The 27,029-nt window shown below is 39.3% G+C and overlaps 1 long non-coding RNA gene across 3 annotated transcripts; it reads left to right on the top strand.

Moving 5' to 3' along the window:
• The first annotated feature begins 95 nt into the window (after nucleotides 1–95).
• Nucleotides 96–26,238, top strand: LOC146299633 (uncharacterized). Of its 3 annotated transcripts, XR_014734241.1 has the most exons (7): nucleotides 96–233; nucleotides 772–808; nucleotides 4,767–4,853; nucleotides 5,511–5,574; nucleotides 6,332–6,438; nucleotides 25,506–25,592; nucleotides 26,106–26,238. It is a non-coding gene; the product is annotated as an uncharacterized LOC146299633 (long non-coding RNA). The 3 variants fall into 3 exon arrangements; XR_014734243.1 differs by lacking the exons at nucleotides 96–233; nucleotides 772–808; nucleotides 5,511–5,574 and having other exon boundaries at nucleotides 4,653–4,853; XR_014734244.1 differs by lacking the exons at nucleotides 96–233; nucleotides 772–808; nucleotides 5,511–5,574; nucleotides 25,506–25,592; nucleotides 26,106–26,238 and adding an exon at nucleotides 6,709–7,143 and having other exon boundaries at nucleotides 4,653–4,853.
• The last annotated feature ends 791 nt before the right edge of the window (nucleotides 26,239–27,029 follow it).

Raw genomic sequence — 27,029 nt, 5'->3', positions numbered from 1 at the left:
CAGGCTTTTTGACAACTGCCATTGAGTGGCAACTTCTGACTTTTCATCCAGCCCTTGGTTGCTTGTTTTTAGTATGCAGAGAGAGATGTGACCCTGCTGAGAGTACCATTCAAGTGCGGATTGTACTGTGAGCTACAATCAAGCCATGTGTTCGAGCACTATAATTGTCCAGTGAGATGTCAGTGCTTTTATGAAGGGCTGGACACTTGTCTGCTACCATTTTCATGTCAAAGGTAATTGGGGATTTGTTTTCTTTACAGTAAACCAAGCGTTTCTTAAAAATGATTAATTGCATTACAATGTCCTGAATGTTTAGTTGCAATTCAATCCAATTGTTAGTTACAAAGTTGTTGTTACAATGACCATTATTCCTTCTTACTGTCTCACTAGAAACCTTCGCAGTGACCTGTTAAAAAAAGTATTATCATATACATCCTATTATGTTAACTTAGACTTATTTGAACTCAAGTAGCAATAAACTTAGGAGCAATGATCCAGTTACTCTTAAAAGTGCTTTTGAGTGCTTATGGTTAGGAGGTTTCATGGTGTCAGTTTTAGACTTAATCTCAAGCTCTCTGTCAAAACAATAAAAACATTAACTGGATATGTTGACATGAGACTTGGTGACAGGAAATCTTCAGCAATCTCCCATGAAAGTACTCAAAAATCAATAGGTGAACTTCAGGTATGCAGATGAGCAAAATCAAACAAAGGAGTGTCTATGAGACTGTCATTCTTTAATGTATATCCCTGTCTCTTATATTCCTCTAGTATAATCTCTGCAGGAAGAACCATGGCCCAACTACAGGTACAGTTTATAGTTTCATGCAGCACAACATTAGCTGTCAGATAGGCCTAGACCCAAATAACATAAGATTTCATGGTTTATACTTTGGGTGTATGTTTGTATATGTCGTGTAGCATGTGTTTGTGTGTGATGCTGCCCCCCCCATCTTTTGAAAATATTCTGCCGAGAGCAATGACAGATAAAAGTGAGAATCCAGACTGTCAGTTAGTCTATCGCTTTAATTGCCACCCAGATTTCGAAGTCTGTCTTTTAGGTTCCCGTCATTTCAGCATGCAGAAAGCCTTCAACAATTGATATAGAGAATGTTTGTTTCAGGCCCATTAACATGCTATAAAATTAATATATGTGTAATGAAATGATCAAGGTTGCCGTTTCACCAGGAAGGTTTTTCTCCCTTCAGTTTTTGAGAACACTGTGAGTCACACACTCAAACTACTGAGAGGCACATTTTTGCTTAACTACTAAAAGCTTGTGTTTAAATCCCTAAAGTACAGAGCTGCACATGTTTTGCATGTGCATTCAGACCTGTACACGCTTTTGTACACACACAAACAGAGACCAAGTACATTGGTGCAGGTATATTGTTACCACAAAACACATTTTACAGAAACACACACTGTTTTTGTGTTCTGTTTGCAGGCCAGAACAGCTTTTGACAGCATTCTTTGAGTTTGCCTGCTACAGTTGCATAGCAGTAAAAGTGTAAAGCACCACAATGGTTATCCTTATTCACCACTTGTGTAAACTTGTTGTCATAAGCTGTCATACATGGGTGTTATTTGAATTGAAACTGACATGCAGTCTACACTGGCTTCAAACCTTGCTCCTTGTTGGCTGTGGAACACAGAGAAACCATCGGCAAGTAACCAAATGTATCAAATTATGACTACAAGAATAGCTGGCTCACTGATCTTTCAGTCCTGTCACAGTACCATTCAAATATGTTGGCTTGTTCGAATAAAAAAAAAAGTTTCATGTCAAAACACACTGTCGTGACAACTGTTGCAGTGTGCCAACGTTCTTCTCTCGGTAAGTATCCATGTCTTAGTCCAAAAGAAAAAGCTGTTCTTTCATCCTAAGATGCTGGAGTGTCTGCTTTGGAACTCTTTACGCTCCCAGCGAGTCTCCCTGCTCATGACTGTCGCCCCTGCTGTGGTGAAGCTGCTGGAGGTTTTAAAATAGACCCTTCATTTTAAAAATAGACCCTTCATTTCTCCACCCCCCCCCCCCCCCCCGCTCCCCCACCCCCCTACCACACACACACACACATGTAACACAGCCATGTGTCTTCTTCTCCCGTGGCAAGACATTCCTCTTTTTTGATGGTCACGAAATGTTTTGTGTCTCTCTCCCTTGCTCGTTTATTGTCATTGGGACAAGTGGGCTGATAATGACCTACTTTTGCACAAACTTCGGGTCGCTTCTGTGACTGTCTTGTGCCAGGCAGCTTGTGTGAGCTAAAATTGAACGTGTGTGGGAATCATATGTAGATGAAGAGACTTTGTTTCTTTTACATATTTTACACATGGCACGGAAAATCAACTTACTCTAAATTCCCAATTAATATATTGCTACTTAAAGCAGACCAGCTGATTCAAACTAAGTACTCTTAATATCAACAGAGAACTGGCAGTAACGGGATTCTGAATCAAGTGTGCGACAAGAGCCAAGCCAATCAGCTCGAGGTTCAGGGGGGTATTTAATGAGAGGGCAGGGTGAGGGAGTGGGTAGAGGAACCGGACAGGCAGGACACCGGGCAGGCAGGTGAGTAAACGTGAATCGAAGGGTCTGACCAATAGTTGCAGTGTTAACAGCTGTGCTAATATAATAAACTGGTAGAACCAAAAATACATGCATTCAGGGGAGAAGGGCATAGATATGTTTTTTTTTTATATAGGACAACATGTTTAAATGCATACAGTAGACATCAGAATAGTATGTGGTAATTGTGTTTACTCAAAAGCTTCAACAAAATATCTAATATATATATATATATACATATATTTAAATATATATATAAGATATTTTGTTGAAGCTATATATATATATATATATATATATATATATATATATATATATATATATATATATATATATATATATATATATATATATATATATATATATATACAGAGAGAGAGAGAGAGAGAGAGAGAGAGAGAGAGAGAGAGAGAGAGAGAGAGAGAGAGAGAGAGAGAGAGAGAGAGAGTTTCCCCTCTGGACCCCATAGAGCCAGTAACCACCTGTAAGCTAATCACCTAGCGGCAGGTTCATTTGTTTGATTACGCCAGCCTAAATTGGATTTGAACCTCAGTTCCCCTGGAGACTCGAAAACTAGCAGGCAAACCTATTACCATATCACACCACCAAAGCCCTCCACGTAATTGAATTTAATTAGTTCACTTCTACTGAACTGTACACTCTGTAGCACTGCCTCTGCCACCTCTGTGTGGTCTGGATGCCGCAGAGGGACAGTCAGAAAGCTGCTTGTTTACTCTCATTAAAGTGGATGGCTGGGAGAAAGGCCTCCCACTGACCTCCCCAAATGTTCTTTTAAAAATACATTTGCAATAAGTTGTTGAGAATACTGATCAAGAGAAACGTATGCGAGAGGAAGAAGCCAGAAGTAAGAAATCAAAAGATGACAAGGTAGAGCTGAATCAATGAAGCCATACTCAAGGACAGAGGTTTTCCACAGGCGGAGAGGTTTACCCACTCAGCCATGCAGGCACTGCTGAGGTGAGATGAACTGCTGTAGCGCCAAACGCACAGTGATGTGACCGTCATTTATTTTGTTATAGCACTTCGCCAAAGTATAAATGACATGTTGTTGCGTGGTGCTCTCTTGATTGTTTGGGAAATTGCTTCATTTAGGTGTGGAATTTGATTTGCCACAGCTCTTTGTTGCTCTTTGTTTGTCCAGCTCATTTAGACTGTACGTCAGTAGGAATTAGTCACATATGCATGAGGTTGTTTTGACAAATAGGCCTATGTGGAAAATTGTGTTTTTCAGTGTTTGCTGAAAGCAAAAAACACAATTGTTATTCTGCACACTTATTATTATCTTCATTAGGTAGTACCATACCTTGTACATAGCCGATATGATGGGAGTCTCTCCTTCTCAATCGTGAAGTACTGTTGGCCCTTTCATGCTGCAGATATAAGTACATCATGGTCATACATTTATAATAATACAGATCATGAAAGTGCAGTTTGTAAGCTTGCGTGTTACACATTGATATCTGAAGATTTGTTGAAGATGTGTTCATCTGAATATTGGCTCCCCTTAAATCAACTAGCAGACATAATCCCCTCAAATTATTTTTTATTTTTGCACACTTACCACAGGCTGGTAATGGGTGGGAGCAATAGATGGTTAACTCCCCCCCCCCACACACACACACAGCTATCTAGTATGAACATCACGGTTGCAACTGAGCTAGCTAGCTAATGTAGCTAACAAATGGCATACAAACACAATGCTGTCAAACGGCAACAAAAAAAAACATGAACACGTTTGCTTACTGTATGTAGATAGTCGTACAGTCCCTAAACAGGGCAGGTTGATATATATTAAATGTACCCAAGTTCAAAACATAACAGGCACAGACAGGGGTACATACATGGGTGTCGAGGGACAATAGATAAATTGAGATTAAATGTGACTGTGAGGGAAGAAGAGTTTGAACCTCTGGTGGGACTGTTGAGTCCTCACATCCTCAGGTGTTGATACAGCAGGATACATTAGACCAGGTGCCACATGAGACACATATCACACACACAAACACACACACTGCATCTGAAACCTTGTTGCCCACCCCTCCCTTCTCCTCCTAGCGTCCCTCCAGACAGTGGGATTAACCAACACTTCTGTGACCCCGGGACCGTCGTTGGGAGAGGAAGTCACCAGAGGGGAACCATGAGGCGGGCACCAAATTTACTCTTTGTCTCCACACAGCTGTTACATGGAGCCTGTGAAGAGACTGAGGCAAGCCTCCCGGGCTCACAGAGGGAATGTCCCTGTCTCTCTCACCCTCTCATACACGTGAGCTAAAAAACATACCGTACACACACAAACACACACACCAGTACAATACAATATATGAGGGATGCACATTCCTTCAGTACACATCCAACGTGTGTGTATCTGTGCCTGTTCTGTGTATCTCTCAAGTTGACACACATGCTCCTGAACATGCATGGTACTCTCAACTTCTTTTTCTCTTTATTTCTCCATCCCCATCCAACACATATAACACATTTCTCTATTGTCCACTGTGTCAGAGGGAACAGAGCACAGATGTGGTGTTAGCTCAGCAACAAAAGGTGGAGTAAATACCTTGGGCTCTCTGGACTGTAGCTCCACAGATTCTGCAGCTGGTTAGCCACTGAGGGGGCTAGGAGATTGATAGATACACAGGTGTGAAACAGATGTCTCTGGGCTTAGGGGAAAGTACATGCTCTCTAAAACCCCTTGAAGCCTAAAGCTGTTGTTTTCCTACTTTGGTTGAGGCTGAAGCTCCCCAGTACGGTAGAGATCCAGGTTTTTGCATCTTAAATGTGGGGAGTTGGGAGTTCACTGCTGGCCAAAAAAATTAACAAAACAAGTAAGGAAGACAATGTTACTGTACTGCTAAAGGAGCCTTTTTGTTCTCTGTTGATATCGAATGTTGACCACCAATGGGAAATTGCAACAATACAGCAGCCATGAAAACCAATTCAATGGATATTTCAATAACAAAAGAAGATATACAGTAAGCAAATAAGTAAGTATTACACAAAAGTGTTCAGTTCCTTGATAATATAAATAGAGTAAATAGAGTGGTGAAACAGGAAGTATGGTATTGTAACATGAAAAGTTGGCATCTGGCAGGAAGGACTCAAAGTGCTTTTCTGCCTGATCTGAGATCGTGGAGGTGAGCTACATTGCCCATCATGGTCAGTAGAAAACATTGTCCTAAACCTAGAGGAAACAAAGGACCTGTGCCTCCTTATGAAATAAAGTCAGCTTTGGTCCCTTTGTGGCAAGACCATATGCATAATACTGTATTGGATGTTCCTAGAGTATAAATGATGAAAAACTGTCAAAAACGGAATAAAGTCTGACTAAAGTGCAATTATACATGCATGCTATTGAAAGGGAAAAGTAAGGACAAACCAATCAGAATGTGCTTTATTTTTTTCTGTAACACATTGTGAGCAAATTAAGTTGAAATGTCATCGTCTGTCATACCTGGTGTTAGAACAAATTGTCAAAATTATAGTCCTCACTTAGTTACCATGGCTACGAGGATCAAAAATGCACAAGAATTGGCCTCCACCTAACCGAGGGAAACAATACCCCCGGAATAATTGTAAAAAAAAAAAGAGAAGATGATAGTAAGTTTAGTGTCGCAACTTGTCATTCAGAGAGTGACCTTTTAAAACATCCCCGGGTCAAAGCACTGTTAATTGGTCTATTATATGCAATAGAACAGCTAATTCACTGCAACAAAGGTCTTGTTTTTTCATTTTTCCTCTCAGTCCTGTTAGGTGGTTTGACCCTGGATAAAGATGTCTGGGTATTAAAGACAGGACGAGACTACGAAGGTGAAGCAGACCAGTACTCAGGAGCCACGACTCACATTTTGGTAAGTGCATATTGACATAAGATGAGGTCAAAATGTTATGTTCGGTACTGAAAGGAAGGGGAAAATATAACCTCCTTTGACAGTGATACCGAAGAAACTGGCAAAGAGCTGTGAGCAAGTGTGTTAGTGTGTGTGCTTGCATGTACAGTAAGGGTGTGCAGAAATGCCCACTATTTGTTGTATTTGTTATAGCAGCAAAAGTATCTGAATCTGTGACTGGAAGTGGTTTGGGCCTTACCAGATCCTTTTCTGGATGGTGGATATGCACAGGACACTGGGCTCTCCTTGTACAGTCTGATGGACGGAGACTCTGTGGCTCGCCTAAAGGAGTCGAGGAGGCCCTAGTTGGCTTGTGCCAACTCAAAGCCTTCAAACCCCAGAATCACCCCGCCTGGCAGACATAATGAAATAGGAACACATGTCGCAACACCATATTACAGTAAACACAAAATTGATAATCTTGGTGTTTCGTGGCAGGAGGGATTGTTTTTGTTATCTTACTATTATATAAACAATACTAATATAAAAAAACTTGTAAGAGGTGTTTTCTCTTTAATTGTAGTGTAAGTATGTTGTTAATCACAATCAGAATGCTGTGCATCGGATGTCAAATAATTTATATCTATAACACTGCAAAGGTTACAGTATCATACACATATCGAATTGCATGATGTGTTATTCAGGTGACTACAATATTATTTGCCCTACTCTCAACAATCCGGGCTTGTAACCTAACTCAATACAAGGGAATCAGTATGATTCTGTAGCCACTAAAGATAATCCTATTCATCCTGTGTGAATAAATTCTATTGTTTTTACATAAAAATTCCTCACAACAAATGTGTTTGGAATGGATTTCTCTAGCTACCCTATGAATCAAGCGGTCAACAAGCTAGCCCTAGAGGTAAAACAGTTGTGTGAACAGGGCCATCACCGGGTTCAGTAGAGGAAGCTGACAGCATCAAGAACGATGCCCTACCAAATCCTATTATCATTGTAATATGATGGGGTGTGTGCTGATGTGTGTGCATGAATGTGTGTGTGGAGGGAGTGAAGGAGACGGGTGTGGGAGGACAGAGAGCAGTGAGGCGGGCACACAGAGAGGTGTGAAAGCAGAGAGGCAAAAGAGAGCGTTCGATTCTTCTTTGTCACACTGCAACTTGCACGCGCGCACATTGCTCTTTCACAACACGCAGTGTTCTAAAAGAGAAAAGTCCATGACTGACAGGTTTGACCCAGGAAAAAAAAACCAAGAACTGTTTTTTTTTAATTTTTCAAGGGTGATGCTAACTTTTGATTTAGGTGCAACCTCAGTGCCCTAACTGAGTAAATTTACCCCAAAGTCAAAAAGAAGTCCTTCATTGTAGTTATTCATAGATGTGCTAGATGAGTTGGGGGTAGGTGAGGCTAGTGGATGTACAGAATAATTAATTTAGCAGAGGGGAAATGGGGGGCACTGAGTCTTGACAGGCACATGCATGCATGCTATTGATTGATTTCTCAATTCCAATGGGAGAAATCCAATCCTTTTCCACCACTTTACCTTACAATTAATGTATGTAGCACAAGGCCTCCTTTAAAGCCTGTACATTATGGAGTCAAAATGCTTTATGTTGTTTGCAACATGACCTCCCAAACCTGCTTAGTAAATAATGCACGACTGAGATTTCTTAGGAATTGATATTAAACGTCTGAGAATGTAATTTTAGTTTAATAGTAGGTTATTTGACGTTTACAGGAAAACTAGATCTATGGCGTGACCTCTATGATGTTTGACAGACGTTTTACAGATCTACCTTGTGAGCAGTGTGCAGGAAAGAAAACAGGCACAAAAGAAGCATCTATGAATGCTACTCTGATCTGAGTACTGCATGGTCCTCATTAAAGTGTACATGTATTCTCCTGTGAGATAATCATGCGTGCCTATGACACTCACACACGCATAATAACACGTATTTGCTGGAACGCCGAGCAGCTGGGCTCTCTTCCCAGTGATGAATGAAATCATTTGTACCTAGCCATTCTGTTGTTGTATTTCCGCTGACAACATCTAGCTAAGCATCACTCTGGGCCCCCAAAACATCTTGTCAGGGCATTTCAGCAGCAACAAGACATAAGATGGGAACATTCATCGGCTGGGAATGAGAGACCATGGGTGTCAAGGACAAGGACAAGATCAACAGTGCATAAAATTGCAGTCTACACGTAGATGGATGGTATGCCTTTTGAGGCTTCAGGCCACCCTTTTGAATTCAAGTCACCATTCACATGTTACACAATGTTATTGATGTTGACTTAAATGTAAGACCCTGACAACTAGTAGTGCATAATAGATGTGTCCAGTAAATGGAATGGAAACATCATCAATAGAAGAAATGATGTGCTGTGTTTGATTCCCAAAGCAAATCAAAGAGAGTTGGTCAACTCACACCATGAGTACATCCTTCTCACAAGCGATCATATTTTCTACCGCTGGAAAAACTCCTTTCAAGAATACCCAAGCTTAAAGTTAATTATGAGATGTTTTACTTAGTGCTGCTTGGAATCTACAATCTCATGCCTGTCCATGTTGAGAAGCTACCTATTGATTACTAAATCCTTTGTGATGTGGGTAGTTGTGGTGCCGATGCAATCAGCACTGATTTAATGGGCCCGTTCATTAAAATGGGCTTCCTCCCTTAGCTTTTCTCACTGCTATCGATCAACATCTCTCCACTAAGCCCCTAATCAAGCCACAGGATCAGTCACTCCATACCCCCCTGTCACTGTTATGATGCCTTTTCCTTTGAGGACTTGTCAGGTTGAAGAGGGAAGGGGGCGATGATTTGTTACCGGCACTTGATGTGCAGTTTCAGGATCACAATGGCAACTGAATGTCGATGTACTCAGTTTCCATGTATTTCGGTGTGTCCATAAGCAATGATTCTGACGTTTTGTAGGTGCCAGTTGCACATGGAAATGTGTGTGTGTCTGACAGATGGAGGGATTCTGTCATTTTTCAATGAATGATCCCAGAATAAGATTCTTTCAGCAGTCTGCTTTCTCCAATCTAGTTTTCTAGGTCGTTTGTGGCAGTGATTTGGTTTTGGGTCTAATGATCGATAGCTACTCACTACTAACTGCAACCAGATGTTTACTCAGGAGATTCAATGGCTTTAGGTTCAAAATAAGCAGGTATTTATTGTTCATCAATTAAATGTTCACATTGTATTCATTTGGTCTTTACATGATTCATTTACCGCCTAGGAACCAATATTTCAGATCCAGGATGATTGTGTGAGGGGTAGAATGGAGGTAAACATTGTATTTGCTAATTATATCCTTAAATGATAATGTGTATTTAAGCGTAGGGGCAAATGGTGGGTGGTTATATTGAGCTAGGAACAGTAACTGTTTTGCAGTTTACCATCTGGAAAAATCCATTCAATATTTTATTTCTAAGATTATTGGCCAAGGGGTTTGAGGTGTCAAGCAATCATTTACTTTTATTTGGAAAAAGATGCCTTCTTAACACTTTACAAGCCTTCCAGTAAGAGTGTAAATGTCTACAATATGCTTCAAAGAATAGGTGTGTGTTTGGCAACAGTTGAGTTCACACCAAGTTTTGTAATGAATGGAAACTGTGCCAGTGGTAAATAATGGGCAACTGAACTCACATTTTCGGAGAGAGAAAACATTTAAATACCAAGACCGACAATGCTTGTTTTAGATGTTGACTGAAGTCTTAATTATTTATCAAAACAGTGAAATTCATTGGTGTCATGTTCATTATTCATGAAAGGATGCACTTATGCTAGTTTGTCTGTAAATGTTTTTATTGGAAATGTTTGAAGTTTTCTTCAACAACAGTAACCAGGAAATCAATATCAGATATATATTTTTTATTTATTGATACAGCACACTATCTGCAGATATATTAACCATGAGTAGTTATAGAGAACTGTATCCATGCATGTTATCTTGACTTTGGTGAGCACATTATATATAATAAAAGATGTGTACCTTTTTATAACTTTTTTAACTAGAAATCCATGACTTATTGTTTTGTTCTCCATTTAATATTTCATTTTCCAATGACGCTTCTGTATCAGTAAATTATGGTTTGCGCGGCTACAGTACATTATGTGTATTTCTATGAGATTGTTCTTTCATCTATTATCGCATAAATACCCCCATCAAAAACATGAATAACAAAATCAATAGATAGTATGTTACCCAGATCCATGGCTGTGGTTAATGTTATGCTAAAACTAGTTGTAGTTGTCTGAGAACCTCCAGGGCTCTGGCATGGTTCCATTTTGAAGGTAATTGCCTGCAGCTATTGAGGCAGTAAAATTGGCTGGTGGGTAAGAGGCAAGTACATTTAACATACACTTTTATGTATTGCAATAATGTTCTCTTCCTCCCATCTAACACCATATCAATACGGTGACGACTGAACTTCCTTGAATTCCATCCATCAATGCCATTCTGTATATATTGTGCATTGACTGGCATGATCAACTTGAAGTCCATTGATTTTTTGGGGCAAAGGGAACTGATGTAATCTTCCTTTGAGTGTAGTAAGAAAGCTCTCTGCTTCTTCTGATAACCTTTATCCGCTCTTGGTGTCTTAGAAAACATTTCCTTCAGAGGGAAAGAGGAGGTATATGGGGGTCACACTGAGAGCAAGACTTTTAATTGGCATTCAGTAGCGGTGTGTTTCCAAGACACAGCCCCCAAACTGAGATGCCTCTCTGCGACAGAGGAAAACGTGGACATCCAGCACAGCAGGTATCCAAGCGGTCAGCACTGCAGTTTTCCCTGTACCTCTGTGTCGTCCATGAGCCACCTACTGAAGGAGACAAGCACAAAGTAGCTCACGGGGGTCTCCCAGAAGAGGATTTCCTCTGGCGATTTGAATTGCTTTCTGGATCAAAAACAATGTTTTGAGCAGTTTGACTTGAAATGACCTCCATAACCTCTTTTTATCTCCATCATCATTGTCATTGTGTCCTAGAAAGCCTCAACAGGAAATTGACTAGCAGCACTAATGGTCTACTTTTCATTTTTGTGGTGTCTGCTTTTCAAGTGAATAGAAACACTTCACTTGAGGCGGAGATAGTAAATCATTTGTGTAACTTATACGTTATACATATAGGTACATTTGGTCTGTGCTTTCAAAGTTTAAAATACTGTTAAATTATTAATAATCAGAGGACATCTTAAAACAGACCCCTTCTAATGCTTTACTCCCAAATGACCATGTCCTCACCCTGATACTGCTGAGGATAAAGAATGATAGTCACTGGTGTCCTCATTCCACATATTCCCCCTCAAATAGATGAATATGAAGGAGAAACTAAAAGCGTGTGACTTGATCAGAGGAGACAGGTTAATTGTCACTGGCCCGTGGAATAGCTAATAGCTACACCTATATTGGGATCCATTCAATGACTGCTTTTCATGGCCATTAGGTTTCGACATTTCATTAATACCCCTCCATTTGGAAATGAGCGGCCCTTGAAAGAGGTATTGATAATATACTGTTTTCAACTGTATAAAGATCTATCACTACACGCCATAGGAATGTAAACCATGCAGTTATTATGTCAGGTGGCTTGGTAAACAACACTACCAAAGATTAAAAATAAAAACGAGACAGAAATAAATAATTCAATGCTACTACTTCTCATCCTACCCCACCCTCAGTTTCAGCAAAATAGTGGATGCCTAAATACATTTAGTTCATACTCAGTCATCAAAGCAAACATCTGGCGAGCTAAATGTGTTGTATCTGTGCGAACAACAAGCCTAGATTATCCATTTCACACTTAACATATCAAGAGCTAGCTTGCCCCATTTTTTTGAGAGCTTGGAGGACAATTTGAGTACTTTTTATTATGGTAGCTGTATTCATTCATTCATACAGAGCAATGTTGGTCACCAGCTGTATGGGTTACTACGCAATTGGCATTGCAGAGCAACTTTCCATCGCCTCTAAGTAGTATCAGTGGAAACCTTTAGGGAGTAAGTCTCTCATTCCTTTGTCATGTGACTGCAAGGCTTAGTATAGAAGGCCTAAATGATTTGTTTCCAAGTGATAATGGCTTTGGGTCTTTTTGAGGGGTTTTCACTTTACTTCTTACAGTTCAGTGCTTGACATTGTTATTACACTTGTAACAGTTGTTAGTATTTTGGGTAACACTTTAGGTCCAGGTGCTTGCAATAAGTGTATGTTAATAGGTAACAAGGCCCTTATAAGATGCTTATCAACATGAATGTGTCTTAATAAGACTTACAAACTTACTAAGGGTTTCTTACATAATTAACAAAGGATTATAACAAGTACCAGGATGTAAGGTGTTACAGTATCTTTATATATTAGTGCTCTGCAAGATACATGGATCCACTGCTTAAGGCAGCTCCTCATGCTGGAAAACACATTTATATATTTAAAGGGCAATTTTCTTTTGTAAACATGAACTGTTCATCCAAACACCTTCACATGTGACACTGCACTTCACGCGCAAACACACAGACACACACACATACACACATTAATTCTCTCACTACAGTATATCTTAAACCTTTTCTTAGTTCAACGCAGTCAAGAGAATTCTTCCAGTGGTGCAGCACAGGTCAATGAAGCAGAGTTTTAAAGTGGGCCTCCAACTTAATCAAAGACCTCAGCCTCAAGGGTGCACTTCAGAGACTGTAAAATGACTGGTAAAAATTGCCGTGTTCTAAGAAATATCCTCGTCCTAGGCATAGTACCTAGCAAGTGGAATTGCATATAAATTGCAGAGACCTTACTAGACCTTCATTGCTTTTACCTGGCAATTTCATAGTATCTTGTTTCAGAAATGTGTCTAGACATGTACCTGTTCAAAGTTCTACTTTGAAGGGTTGAAATAGTGTCACTGATATTCATAAACACCATAAACATGCACAAAAGTAAAATAAAACATGCTTTTTAGGCATTTAGGCAAAACCTCTCTTTGGTAATTCCCCCAAAAATCCAGTGTACAGAAAATAATAGGAGTTTAGTTAGACAGGGGTGCACAGATTGTATAGGAAGGGAAACCATAAAGGGTGATATGCTTGTAAAGTGTCTTATTTGAGTTCAAAGCACATTCTTTTGCTTTTCAAAAACCTGTAGCTCCAACCTACTATTATTGAAACATAATATTTGGATGGTATACATGAAAATATTAAAATGCTTGTACTGGTGGTAGAAGTAACTGCATTACATTCTCTGTAAAGTAATCCACATTTTTGTGTGATATTTACATTTAGTTATTTAGCAGACGCTCTTATCCAGAGACTTACGATAAGTACAGGGATATTCCCCCCGAGGCAAGTAGGGTGAAGTGCCTTGCCCAAGGACACAACGTCATTTAGCACAGCTGGGAATCAAACCGGAAAAATTATGATTACTAGCCCAATTCCCTAACCGCTCAGCCATCTGACTCATATTGACAAAATTACATTTTGCCTAAATGTTCATGGAAATTTAGTTGGGTTCGGTGTGATACTTTTGTAGTTAGGGTTTAGACTTTTCAGATAAGTGTTAAAGCTGCATAAGTCCTTCCATCCATTCTGTCTCCAACAATTATCTAGCAGAAAACTTGATGTCTGGTTTTTCAAGTCCACATGGGGAAGTTAATATTGGTCATACATATTTTCCTAGAAAGATGATGACTTTCTTGAGGCTCTTACCTGGTTCCTTTACTCATTGTATACCTCATTCGCCATTCCCCTGCTCTTTCTCTTTAGTTCACAAGAGACATCCCCCATGGGAAGCAATTAGATATTGTAAGATTTCACCAGACTCACTTTTAATTGGTTCCCTTGAGTCTTTGCTGCATTAAGCAATCAAAATGGAAACTGCAGACACCGTTAACGCTTATACAGTCACTCTCATTGCATTGTACAAGTCCCCCCAAAGAGTTCAAGAAGACTGAGTGAAAGACAACCTGGGACACAGCCTCTCCACTACTATGTCTCTGTGTGTGTGTGTTCAAGTTTTCTTCTGGGAATTCAGTGGGAGCTCAGTGGAACACTTAGCTTGAGAACCAGGCATTGTGCCAAGTTGTAATTTTGTGTCCCTAAAACCGCCAATAGTTTCCAATATTTTCCTTCTCAGGACGCAAGGATGGGTCGTACCATGGTTGACATTGTTTGGATGCCCTGGAATCTCTAATCATAACAGAAATGTGTGTCACTGACATCTTACTCAACAACTGCATTGAGATCACTGTGCAGCAGCAGCACTGGTCAAAATAAAGGCAATAATAAATGGCAATATCTTCAAATAGAAATCGTAATTGATCTATTGCTGTGGAGCTGCTAAAGGATAGCATTGCACAATTGGTTGATTTCAGCAGTCGAATCATGTTCTCAAAGATTCTGACGTCATTGACTAAGTTTTGTTTTCAATGGAAAACCTTATAATAAACCAATAATTGTGTTAGATGGAAGCCTCACAAAACACAGAGCAGAACAATTGGTCCCAATCCTGAAAGTCCTGATTAAAGCTATGCAGGCTAAAGCTCACTCTCATCCTTGATTGATAAGATGCTGTCACTGTTTCAAACATTTTGACAGCTTTTTGTACGCTTCAATTGTCACTGATGAACAATACAATGTGCTCTAAATCAATCTAGCTCTCTTCATCTGCTTCCCCTGTTATGTTAATCATCATGCACGTGCTGGTGTCTTCCTTCCTTGCCATTCTAGCTTCTAATGTGTGTATACAAGTGTGTGTGTGCATGTGTGTCCAGGTCTATTTTTATCTTGGAATCCAATAGAGCGTAGTCGGCAGTTTGATTGAGACGGATGAGTTGAAAGATGGAGAATTAATAACAGGACCTTACCACACAATGACTTTGCAGGGATTACATATAGCCTTTTTCTGCTCTCCCCTTTAAAACCTCTCTTGAAATATTTTTTTCTTAGTTTTAAAGAGACAAAAGTGAGATATCTTATCAGGTGACTTGTAATCATATACAGTATTTTATATATATATATATATATATATATATATATATATATATATATATATATATATATATATATATATATATATATATATAAATAATACTGTATATGCTCACTTTTGTCTCTTTAAAACTAAGAAAAAATATTTCAAGAGAGGTATACATATATACTGTATATATATTATAATATTATAATGCCGTTAATCATGTTCACATATTAATGAATACCCACTTTTTTTTTACTAAAACATTCCAGAAAACACCAAAACAGTGCTTATTAAACTGAACATCCTTCCATGTATTCATGCAATTAGTGAGAAAAACTCAAAGATTTATATCTAATAATGCATGCTGAAAAGTAGCTTGTCTCAGACCCAAATCATGTTACACAATCAGTCAAGTGCCAGTTCCAATCAGCATCCCTCAATGTCTGGCTCTATCCTTCCTCACACAATATGGATTCCGTCTTCTTGAAACCTTCATGCTTCGCTGTAGTGGCAGGAGACTGCATTTTGTATGCTTTCAAATAGAAAAAGTCAGAATCGAATACAGAGAGCCCTTTTCTATTAGTCATGACATACCCTGCAGTCGATCAATAATAGGGTCTGTGTATGATAATTATATTACTAACTTAAACCAAATGAGGGAGTCGAGAGATTCCTAATTAACTGTTGGAGCCTACACCTTCCAATCAGTACAATAATCCACAAGCCTACAGTCTATTACAGGATAAATTAATTGGTTTGCAGTCATCCCCAAGGCATTCACTTCAAATAGAACTCCTGGATTGTTGAAGTGCACAAAAGGCTGTGGCATAAAATGTCTGATTTGAGCAACAACACACATGTTGTTGTCCTTAACAGAAGGCCTCTCCCTTGTTTTTTAATCGAAAATTCAGTTGACAAGCTATGAGAGCCATCGAAGTTCTGTGAAAATATGGAAACTCCTTTATCTTTCAAGTACTCTATACCTACAAGAAAGACGGTACTCAAGTTCTGGGTAAAACAGTCCTAGAACCACAGGTTGTGTTGCTACACCTGGGTAGGTAACTGCAAGTTTTACTCATTCCTTCCATTTACAGTATTTCCTAAAAATATTTCACACATTGTTTCTATATTTGGGTCTTACAGGGTTAACATTTTAGTAAACAAACATCACAGTGTAGCTTGTCAGCACCCCACACCTTGTATTTCTCACACTGAGAAGGGATAACTTGTAGAACTATATACAATTTACGGACGAGGTGCAGGCATACGGAGGGACATTTTCTGCCAAGTTGACAGCAGTCTAAAGTTATACAGAGTTACATGCCAGTGCCACCTACCAGCCAATCAGAAACACCAGCAAGCACCCCCAAAAATGTGATTGGAAACAATTAAATATACAAGATAGAGCACACACTGTCTAACTAGAGGAAATAGAAACCAGCCAGAGTCTGACACCACTGGCACTGCACTTGTTCAAATATTGTACAAAGTAACAACATTGTTTTGTTGACATGATACTCCATCTCAACTGGTTGTTCGCTTTCCATGTAATTCATCCATCACGGTTTTGTAGCTGACTGCAAGCCTTCCACTGTTGACTGGATTTGCTTTTGCAAATAACTTGCCACAAGCTCAACACCAAAAGCATGAAGCACAAATCTAATAGAGGTGAATAATACTTCCAACCGTACACCACTTAATATAATAAAGCTTGATAATGGAGGATAACCACAACCAGTCATATACACCACCTATCAAACACAAAACAATGTTTCACAAGTTCAGTAACACACCAGCCTGATGCAGTTTGATGGAGACTGATAGCAGAGTCAGGCCTAGAGTCTTGAAGGGACAAGAGAGTGATTACTGCTGGGATGCACGGGAACGGTGAAGGTTGCTTGCATATTTACCAGAGGCATTGAACTTGGGGTGTGGCGGAGAGTCTTAGTGGGTTCCGGCCAAGAAGCAGCTATAGCAGATCCCCGGGAAGCCTGGATAGACGACAGGGAGAAACAGAAAAGAAGGGGAAGGGTGGGAAGGTGACAATAACATGCTATCACAAGGACCAGAGGAACGGAAGAGACTTTATACGGAACTAGTAATTGAAAACGGGGAGTTCGGTTGCATTCCTCCGTGCTTTAACTGGGCTGATGCATATGAGTTGATTGGAGGGAAGGAGGAGTCTTGGTGCGCCATCTTTCTCCCAAACTTCAGTTAATCTAACTCCATATCTTACTCTGAGTGCCATTATTTCAACTTTCAGCCTTTCTTCCTTCCTATTTCCTTCTTTTTAGGTACAACTGTAAACCTCCAATTTTGGGAATCACCTTAAGAAGCTAAATATTCCATCTATTTTTACATTCTACTGTATCAGTTTAGCTGAAATTTAGATTAACTCAGGGCATGGTAGCTTACTCAGAGAGCTGTTGAGGAAGGTGAAAATTGGATTCCCATTGACATGTTTGGTATCTCTTCTCGCTGCCCAAAGTTGCATGGGCTAGGAGAGGAGAAAGCTAATTTCCCCCCAAGAAAGTGATTCCCTTTCTCAAAGAGGATGTGGGAAGAAGAGAGAGGGGGAAAGAGAGAAAGAGAAATACAGATGGAGGCAACAGAAAAGAGCAGGTTCTTGGTGACAAAGACTTTTATAGACTGAAAGGTTAACTAATGGCGTCTTTAACATTGTAAGATCAGAGAGATTGATCACCCGTAAGGAAACCAATTATTCTAGCTTCTTCAAAGTGCTTTTGAAATCATCAATCCTGCTTAAGCCATTGCTGGGGATAAAGTGATGTGGCTTCAAAAGATGAAATTATGTCACTGTATTGTCAACCTTTTAGTTTGTGCTTCCGCACTCAAAATCTAAGTGCAAACATAAAATAAAAGAACACACACTTAACTGCAATGTATTTCATGTCAAAATATGATTCTCTTGTTTAAATTTTTTTTGTAATTGTTTTACTGCAAGGTTCTCATTTGACCCTCACCATTGTAAACAAAACATCATCTACAGCAGGGGTGGCTAACTATGTTACAACATAACAATGTTAGTAAAAATTAAATAAATAGAAAATTAATAAATGAATACATACCTAAATAAATATGGCTATGAAATAAACTCTGAAATAAAAAAAAGATGGCTATAAATATAGTATTATATAATTATATAGCTGAATCCATTTACCGACATCAATAAATAAATATATCTATTTATTTCAAAATGACGTTTTTGTAAAGACAACATTTATCTATTCAATTGGGCTTCTATTTCCTTATGCCACATTTATTTATTTTTTGAGACTTTTACGCACCACATTTATTTCCACACCACATTTATTTCTGTGCTGTATTTATTTCCAATCTCACATGCAAACGCCGTGTGCGAGACGCCCTGTGAGAGCGCGAGGAGGACGGCCGGGAGAAACAAACGTCCTCAAATGAATTGCTGGATGAATTTGTCAGCACGTCTTGCAGAAATGGTGTCTCCGTGCAGGTTGAAAGTGATTCTTGCTTGTGCATCACGTGTATGTCAATAAGCAGGGCCTGGCACCCCCCCCCCCCCTCCCCATTCCTTGTATTCCCCCAGCCGCTCAGTAAGAGCCTCACAGGAGCAGACAAAGAGCCACAGGTTCGCCACCCCTGATCGACAGCAAGATTAAAGCTACCAGAATGTATGTAAGTTCATTTGTTTTTAGTTTAACACAAAAGATACAGTCTATTATTTTCTGGATGCCATTTAGAAGTTTTCTTAAAATATATTTAAGCTTATGCACAAATAGGATCATCAAAATTCTACTCCATAACCAGTTTATTGGGAACACAATTTGTGCAGTGTGCAGTGACTGCAGAAAAAAACATGGTTAGCCATACATGCAAGCAATTGTATAATAAGCATGTGAAAGACAGATATGAATGTGGTCTGCATGGAAAAAATGTTATTTACGTAAAGACAGCTTTCTTATGGAAGGTTGTATTATCACCACAGGAACTAGATGTGTTTCATGGGACTTTTTGAAATAAAATAAATTGTCCATTACCTCCTCTATCTATAATACTCAACATTGGATATGTAATTTGTTTGTTTTTGGAAGAACTCTTTCTGAAACACCATAATTGCTCTTTGAGCCAATTTGCACAAACAACAACCAAATTAAACTTTGCGACAACCCAATGTTTTTTTGTTTATTCTTTTAAGTTGAGCTGTTATTTGGTTTTTCAAGATAACTTCAAAGTTTGCAGTTCTAATCACAAAGCCCTTTCCTGATAGAACACTTATGGTTTGCTTTTTAAGGTGTCCACTGACAACTGTCTCGGTAACCTACAGTAGGACAGAAGACCTGAGGGATTTTTGGACACTTTTTAACTTCCTCCTTCCTTCTTTCTCAGTGTGTGATACCAGACAAAGACAAAATAACAAAACCCTGGGGATGGTTGGGGGGTAAGCAGAGGGTTAGGCTAGAAGTCAGTCAGAACAGCAATGAGTGTGTCTGGAGGTTTAGCAGAATTAAACTTCACTCTAATTTATTTTGTTGGACCATGAGTGGGTATTAATGTTGTGGTTAGACTTTAGTTGACATAGTGGTTTTGTGTATTGATGCTGTTCCTGTTTGGCTTTTGTCAGTGGCAACATTTGCAACCTCTTCGCTGTTTACAATATAAATGATGAACAATAATCAGGGCAGCATCAAACTGTCCAGTTCTCTGCACGTTCCTGAACACTGTCAAGATACTCACAACTTCTCAAACCCCATCTCTGATGTGCTGAAGCAAAAGTTGAAATTATGGGAGGATGTTATGTCCCTAAAAACTTAATTATCTACATTGGTCTCATTCTAAAGCCTTGAGGCTGAGATACTGAATGACTCATATGAGAACTGCAGTACTAAGCTACTGTACACAGCTTGCAGTGGTATTATTGAGTGTAGAGGCTTCAACTCCCACCAGTAGTTCATCGCTATTAGTGAAGCCAGGTTTACTCATGTTCATCCAAGTGAATTTCTGCAGCACCTGAAGTATTTTACATCTTTTATCACTAATAAAGAGTGAAAGATTGAAATACTCTGCAAGCCTATAGCGAATATCTCAGCCATCGCAAAGTTATGAACATAGTTGCGAGAAACTGACTTACATTTTTACAAGAACTTCAAATTCTTTACATCGTTTTAGTGGATCTTGTTACTTTAACTCCCACTAGATAGGAATTCACAGTGTTACACAATACCAATAGGACTATGATAAACTATCTACAATGTTGGAAAAAAAAAATCTGCAGTAAAACATGTTACAGTATCCATAGGTGTTCACTGTGAAGACCTGAGTCAATTGTCTACAGAGCTACCTGTTTCCACCTCAAATAAAATAACCTAACAGTGCTTTTTTTCTATTTTTTTTTGCAGGCATTAAATCCATGTAAATGGCAGCCAACTCAATATAACAGAAAGTAAATAGAAAACAAAACTTTATTAACAACTAATTAGTTTCTGTGCATTAGCTAAAAACGGTTAAATCTTAAGGTCCTCTGTACAATCTCATCTGTAAATGTTCCTAAATGGAAAGCATTCTCTTTCAGTATTGTAATGTATCAGTATTTGAACATGCTTCATTTGGTACATGTGCCAAGGCAACAGCTCTATCACATGCTAGTAATTGCAGTTGTTTTTGCTCATTAAAACAAGTATTCATCCAACGGCTTAGTATTGCTCTCAAGGGTAAATGTTCTCCCACAAAAACACCCATTCAGCACGAATATCATACCCAAATGCCTTGGGTAAAATTAAGATGTAACAGTCTCAGAGAAGCAAAATAAAGTTGCATTGATGATTAATTGATTAAGTCAAAATTGATCTCCTGTGGTGCCCATCACCATTAAGGGGTTGTCATTCACTGACAGTGTGATTAGCAGTTAGTTTACAGTACTGACTCTCAGGCTAAATTAATATTTGAAAAACAAATGTATTCATTTATTTTAAAAGAAATGAAGACATTTTGTACATACAATAGCATTTACACACATTTAATTGCACAAAAGGTAATACAATGATGTTGAAACCCAATCACACAAACATTGGTGCTTGGTCAGCTGAAAGGCCATTCAACAGTCCTCTACTGATGAGTTCAATCATTCTTCAACATGCAGATTCATGCTTACTAAGTCACTTACTAACTGATGCTGCATATGCTAAAGGGAATTAACATGATCCTCTTTTATCCGTAAAGCTGCATCACCTGGTCGATTCTCCATCATTATGATAGCTTTGAACTGTAACCTACTATGTGCACTAGTACGGGGTACGTAGAATATTGTGTCTATTCACCCTATGTACAAGAATTGAGTATAGCATAGTATAGTAGGGGGTCAGATGGCTGACAGTTAGGGAAGAGGGCAATTAATCAGAAGGTTGCCCATTCGATTCCCGGCCGTAAAATGAAGTAGTTTCCTTGGGCAAGGCACTTCACCCTACTTGCCTCAGGGGAATGTCCCTGTACTTACTGTAAGTCGCTCTAGATAAGAGCGTCTGCTAAAGGACTAATATGTAAATGTACATCTGTGCATCTTGAATACATTTTGTTCAGTAATTTTACAGTATGGAACGTATTTCTCCAAGGTATTCCATGCATCACATCAAGAAGGTTATCGATGAAGCTTCAATCTTTGAAAACATTTAGTTGTTTGTTTCTTTAGTGTCACTCAGTGAACCATGTCTTTTGTCCAGTAGAAACAAAATCCCTGTCCTAATTCCGCAGGCTTGATATTCCAGCTGGGATGTGAGAGGAGAGAGCAGGGCCACAAGTCTCTATCTTTACCGCCAGAGATTTTAACGCCGAGGGATAGAACTGGCTGTGACAGAATTTCCCCAAAGACTCTTTATGGAGTCTTCCTGAAAACAAAGTCAATAAGAGTTGGAATGCCGAGCCACGGATATCGATTAGGTGTCACAGACGATGAGCTTAGAAGTTTGATGGGGCGAGAAAGAGAGCAACAGAGAGGAAGGGAGAGAGAAAGGGAGGAAGAAAGAGAAATGTGGAGGAAGATGAAGGGTTGCAAGACAGATAGCCAGAAGAAGTGCTTTGTGAAAATGAGAGTGGTAGAGAAAATAGAGAGAAAAGAAAGAAAGAAAGGAAAACGTAAAATATGAAATGCTTTGCTGTTGATGAAATACCTGCAACATATCTGAAAAGCCTATGAAAGCTGCTGCTTGAGGCAAGCACATGCGCCATGTTGCTGTGAAGTCAGTTCTGGCCATTGGGGAAATGGTTAGAGAGAGCATGCTATAATCTGGAGCAGTATGCTGCGTAAGGGCTGGCTTCATCACATGCCCGTGGCTCATATATAGTTTATAACAGTGCAGCTTGCACACTTTATTGTTCACGTCCCTTTCTGATAATCTTGTATTCCCACTTTGACTTTGTTGTGCTCTATCACACACCAGCTGTTTCGCTGGGGATTGAGAAAAGGTGGTTTTCGCACATCCAACAATACAACCAACTTGTACGGTTTTGTGATTGCATTGCACAGATACACCCTACGTTTCGTGATTGACTTTGGTCCATTGTCTTTCCATTGCGATGATGTGCTGTAATATTTGACCTGGGCAAAGTGCCCAGTGCCCCTTGACCTTGGGGGAGCACAGAGAGAGGATCAGAGTCTGGATGAAGGTATGCAAGCCGGGGAAAAAAGTTCTGTCCCATTGTTTGGGTTGTGATCGGAAAATACTTTGCCCTCGCCTTGACCTCGAAGATCAGAGTGTGCGTGGAAACGACCACTAGCTGTGAAGTGTGAAATAAGAGTCAGAGGAGATCAAAGTGTTAGGCTGGCACTGAATGAGAGCAGGGGGGTGTCAAGGTGGGAAACAGGGTGGCATAAGGAGCAAGGCGAGATGAGGGTTTATCTCCTCGATCCTCCCCTCCCCATCCCCTTCTGCCCCCAAGAGGATTCATCAGTGGAGCTCAGTCGTGACCTGCCTCGCCTGAGTTAATGTGAGGCTCAGTACAACTTGAGATGTGTCACAGGTATAACATCACAAACTCCTCTGTCAACTCTACTGACACGAGGAAAGATGAACACTGAAACAAAGCCATTGATTCTTATTTGTAATTACCTTTTTGGCAAAGCTTACCCACAGGCATAACGCAGAAACATACAGGACCATTTTCTTTCTAAACAAACTCCTCTGTCAACTCTACTGACACGAGCAAAGATGAACACTGAAACAAAGCCATTGATTCTTATTTAGTGCCATTGGTAGTTACAGGCACGGCATTATCAAAATGTGCTTTTAACACAATGTAAAAATGTTTGGATAGGATTATAGTGAACAAATGACATATAATTTGTATTAGGGTTAAGATGATGGCTTATGTACTATAAAGAAATCGACATGAAAAGCATGTTTAGTAATAGGAGAGTAAACCAATGATGAGACAAAAGATTAATGTCTAAATACTCACTAAACCTTACATGCACCACTCATTATTTACATGTTTCTGAGAATGTAATTAGCTCATATCAATTATAAACTTTAATATAACAAGTTTATTTACAATTAATATGTATCAATAATTACAATCAACTACAGTGTGATTTATTTAGATTAAAATAATAATAATTTTGTTCCATGTTGTATATGAATTATTGCAATTAATGCTAGAATATATTTTATCTGCCCTTCTACCACCACCATTTCTGGTTGAAAATGCACTGTTTTCATGTACCATATGCAATATGATAAAATGTGTCAATTCGATTTCATTCTAATACCATATTTTTGCTGCATTGCTGTTGTTTGCTGTGGTAAGCTCTTTTCCCATGATTGTTTGTGCTACCTATATTGGAAGACCTCATTCTTTGCAGTTCTTGCAACTCCTGTTCCAATGAGATTTGACCTTTTGGTGGCAAGTTAAGTAAAACACCAGGGGATCTCACTGTATGGAAAAAGCAATATTCCATCCCATATTCCCATTAGTTTCTCAGGCATACAAGGGAACACACTGTTGGCTTACCGTTCAATGTTCTTGTTATATAAAGTGCAGCCAGCTATATCTGAGAGCCTTTTCAGTTTGAAAGTACATTGCACATCTATGTTCAAGATCTATTTAAAATATAGTAGTGTACCAATTGAGTTGAGTTATTGTTGGAATATTTTTAAATGAGCAATTGCCAATTGATGTTCCAATGTCACGGAGCTGTGTAAGGTTGGTGGTAAGGTAGGTTTGGATTGCTGAGGCCACAGTGAAACCAGCAGCACGTAATTGGTACAACGTATTCAGGACTATGCAAAAAACTGACAATAACATAAATAAAAAAACTTCCATCCACGTTGCACTTATCTCTTGATTCTGATTTTTGAGACCCTATCAGCCGACAGTTACTATAGAGTGCAATATTGATAGTTGTCATCCATAGCACTGAATACATTCTAAGTTGACTTGGCTTGTCTTAGTATAGTGAGATTTCTGAAAATCATATCCTTTTGGGTCATCTCGAGGTCGTTTAGGGCGTGCTTTTTTTGATGATGCATGGTTTATGCAGTGCCTCAGCCAAGTCACTGGGGGGTACACAAGGTTCCCCACAGTTCCAACCCAATGTAGTCCTCTTCAGTGTTCCCTATTACTACCCAGTGGGTGTCCTACAGTACATATGCAAAGAGAGTGAGATGCTGCGCAATCCGATGTGAACCATGAACACAATAATTCAGCTGTTTAGGATTGGACAAGGTCACTTTATTCAAGGTTTTATTCAAGGTGTGTTGAAAAAATCTAGGGATAGTCTTGCAATTGTGATTTGTTTCCGTAATACATTCTGTTGTTTCATCAATTGCAAATGAATCAAGTGTGAGTTCATCATGAGTATTTAAGCCAAACTATCTCTAACTAATTGTTAAACTAACTCTAGCAAGCATTTTCCAATATCCACTTTGCAATTGGAGGTGATAAGATGTACCAAGCTCCATCTCAGGCCGTAGTGTAAAGTGAGGGCCCCTTGAAGCTCATATACACACCTAGAGGCCAATCCTCCGACTGACAGAGCAATGCTTTGCCCAAAATAGCCCTGCACTGTGCTAGTGCAACACCTCTACTTTACCCTTCTATCTTGTCTCAACAGGCTGTCTATGGGGGATCCTAACCAGCCCTCTTCCCTGATGTATCCCGGCAGGAGTATCCATGACAGGAGCATGCTCTGCCAGCTAGCGTAAGAATCTCCTTCCAGCCTGCGAACATCCTGTTCTTTGGCAGATCTCTTCCCACCTCCCCACCTTCCTCCAGCTCATATCTCGAGCGATAGACATCTGACTACCTGGCCGTGTGCCAAGCCACAGATACAGTAGCTGGCTGCCAGGGGGATTTTGTGTGGGGATGTATAGTACTGTAATGTGGCAGTGGATGGTAAGACAGGCATGTTTACATTGAATCTGAGGTAGGCTATTCTTAGTGATCCTGCTGAGTTTGAGATTTAGAGTGGCTAGTCCGACAAAGTCTTTTGTAACTGAAATCTCTGCTTTGAGCTGACTTACAATTGTGCCATACTGTAACACTAAGATTAGCCTGGATATATGCATGTACAGACACCTTTAATGTACAGGAACAAAACAAATCTAATACTTTGATTGTTGTCATATGTGCAGTTTAATTGAATGACATACAGTATCCCCCCTACTTGAACAGTTCTAATTTCCGATTCTGATCATTTTTTGCTTCTTTTCAGAGATTAGCTAAGAAAGACGGCCACATAATATCCTTCTATTGCAATAAAGTATTCCATTCCTCCTGGTCTTGGCTCCTCAGCTAATGTCCATTTGGAAAGGACTGGTCAACCACATCACATCGTCATACCAGTATCAGATGCTAATTGTGGACTCATATTGTGGAGTCATTTGTGGAACAATACTGCGCCTTTCAAAGGCATGCGTTGAATGCATTTTAGCCATGTTTTGTGTATAGCTGGATAATTCCTAAATGAACGTTGTGTAATGAGGTAAAGAACAACTCAATGCAATAACCATATGTGACCGTTCTACACCATTAAGAGTTAACATTCTCACATCAAATTAGAATGATTTTGGCCTTACTAAGACCATTTGTCCGAATGCTTCTCGTCAAATTATCATTGAAGCAGATGTGACGGCAGACATGAAATCCAAATAGTTTGTTGATTTGCACTCGTGTGTAACAGAATCTTTGTTTATTGCCCTGAGAACTTCAAGATAAACCAGGGTTTCTTTGAGATGAAAAACAACATGAGATGCCATAAGATGGAATCACTCTATCTGTTCAAATTGAATGTCTCCACCCGAATCAAATATTGTAATGTATGCAATGCAGTGCTATTATGTTGCGAACAAATAGTTAGAATACTTTAATTTAAGTGTATATTATTATACGGTCCAAAATAATTCTGAATGTTAATTTAATGTTCAAATGATAACATGTATGGATCGGCACAGTCAACTCAAACAAGCCAAATGCAAAGGTACCCTGACATAGTGCACATCTGTTTTAGTGCATACTTTAGTTTTGTTTAGCTGCTTCCATCACCTTCAGTAATTTCCATCTCGGTTAGAGCCTATTAGGAATATAGGGATATCTGAAGCATATCTTCTTGCCCAGCTCTTTTCCATTTCACTGAGTG

Source organism: Hypomesus nipponensis, chromosome 3, assembly GCF_054491055.1.
Source record: "Hypomesus nipponensis isolate SF chromosome 3, ASM5449105v1, whole genome shotgun sequence".
Taxonomy (NCBI): Eukaryota; Metazoa; Chordata; class Actinopteri; order Osmeriformes; family Osmeridae; genus Hypomesus; species Hypomesus nipponensis.
This window is presented reverse-complemented; position numbering and strand designations above follow the sequence as displayed.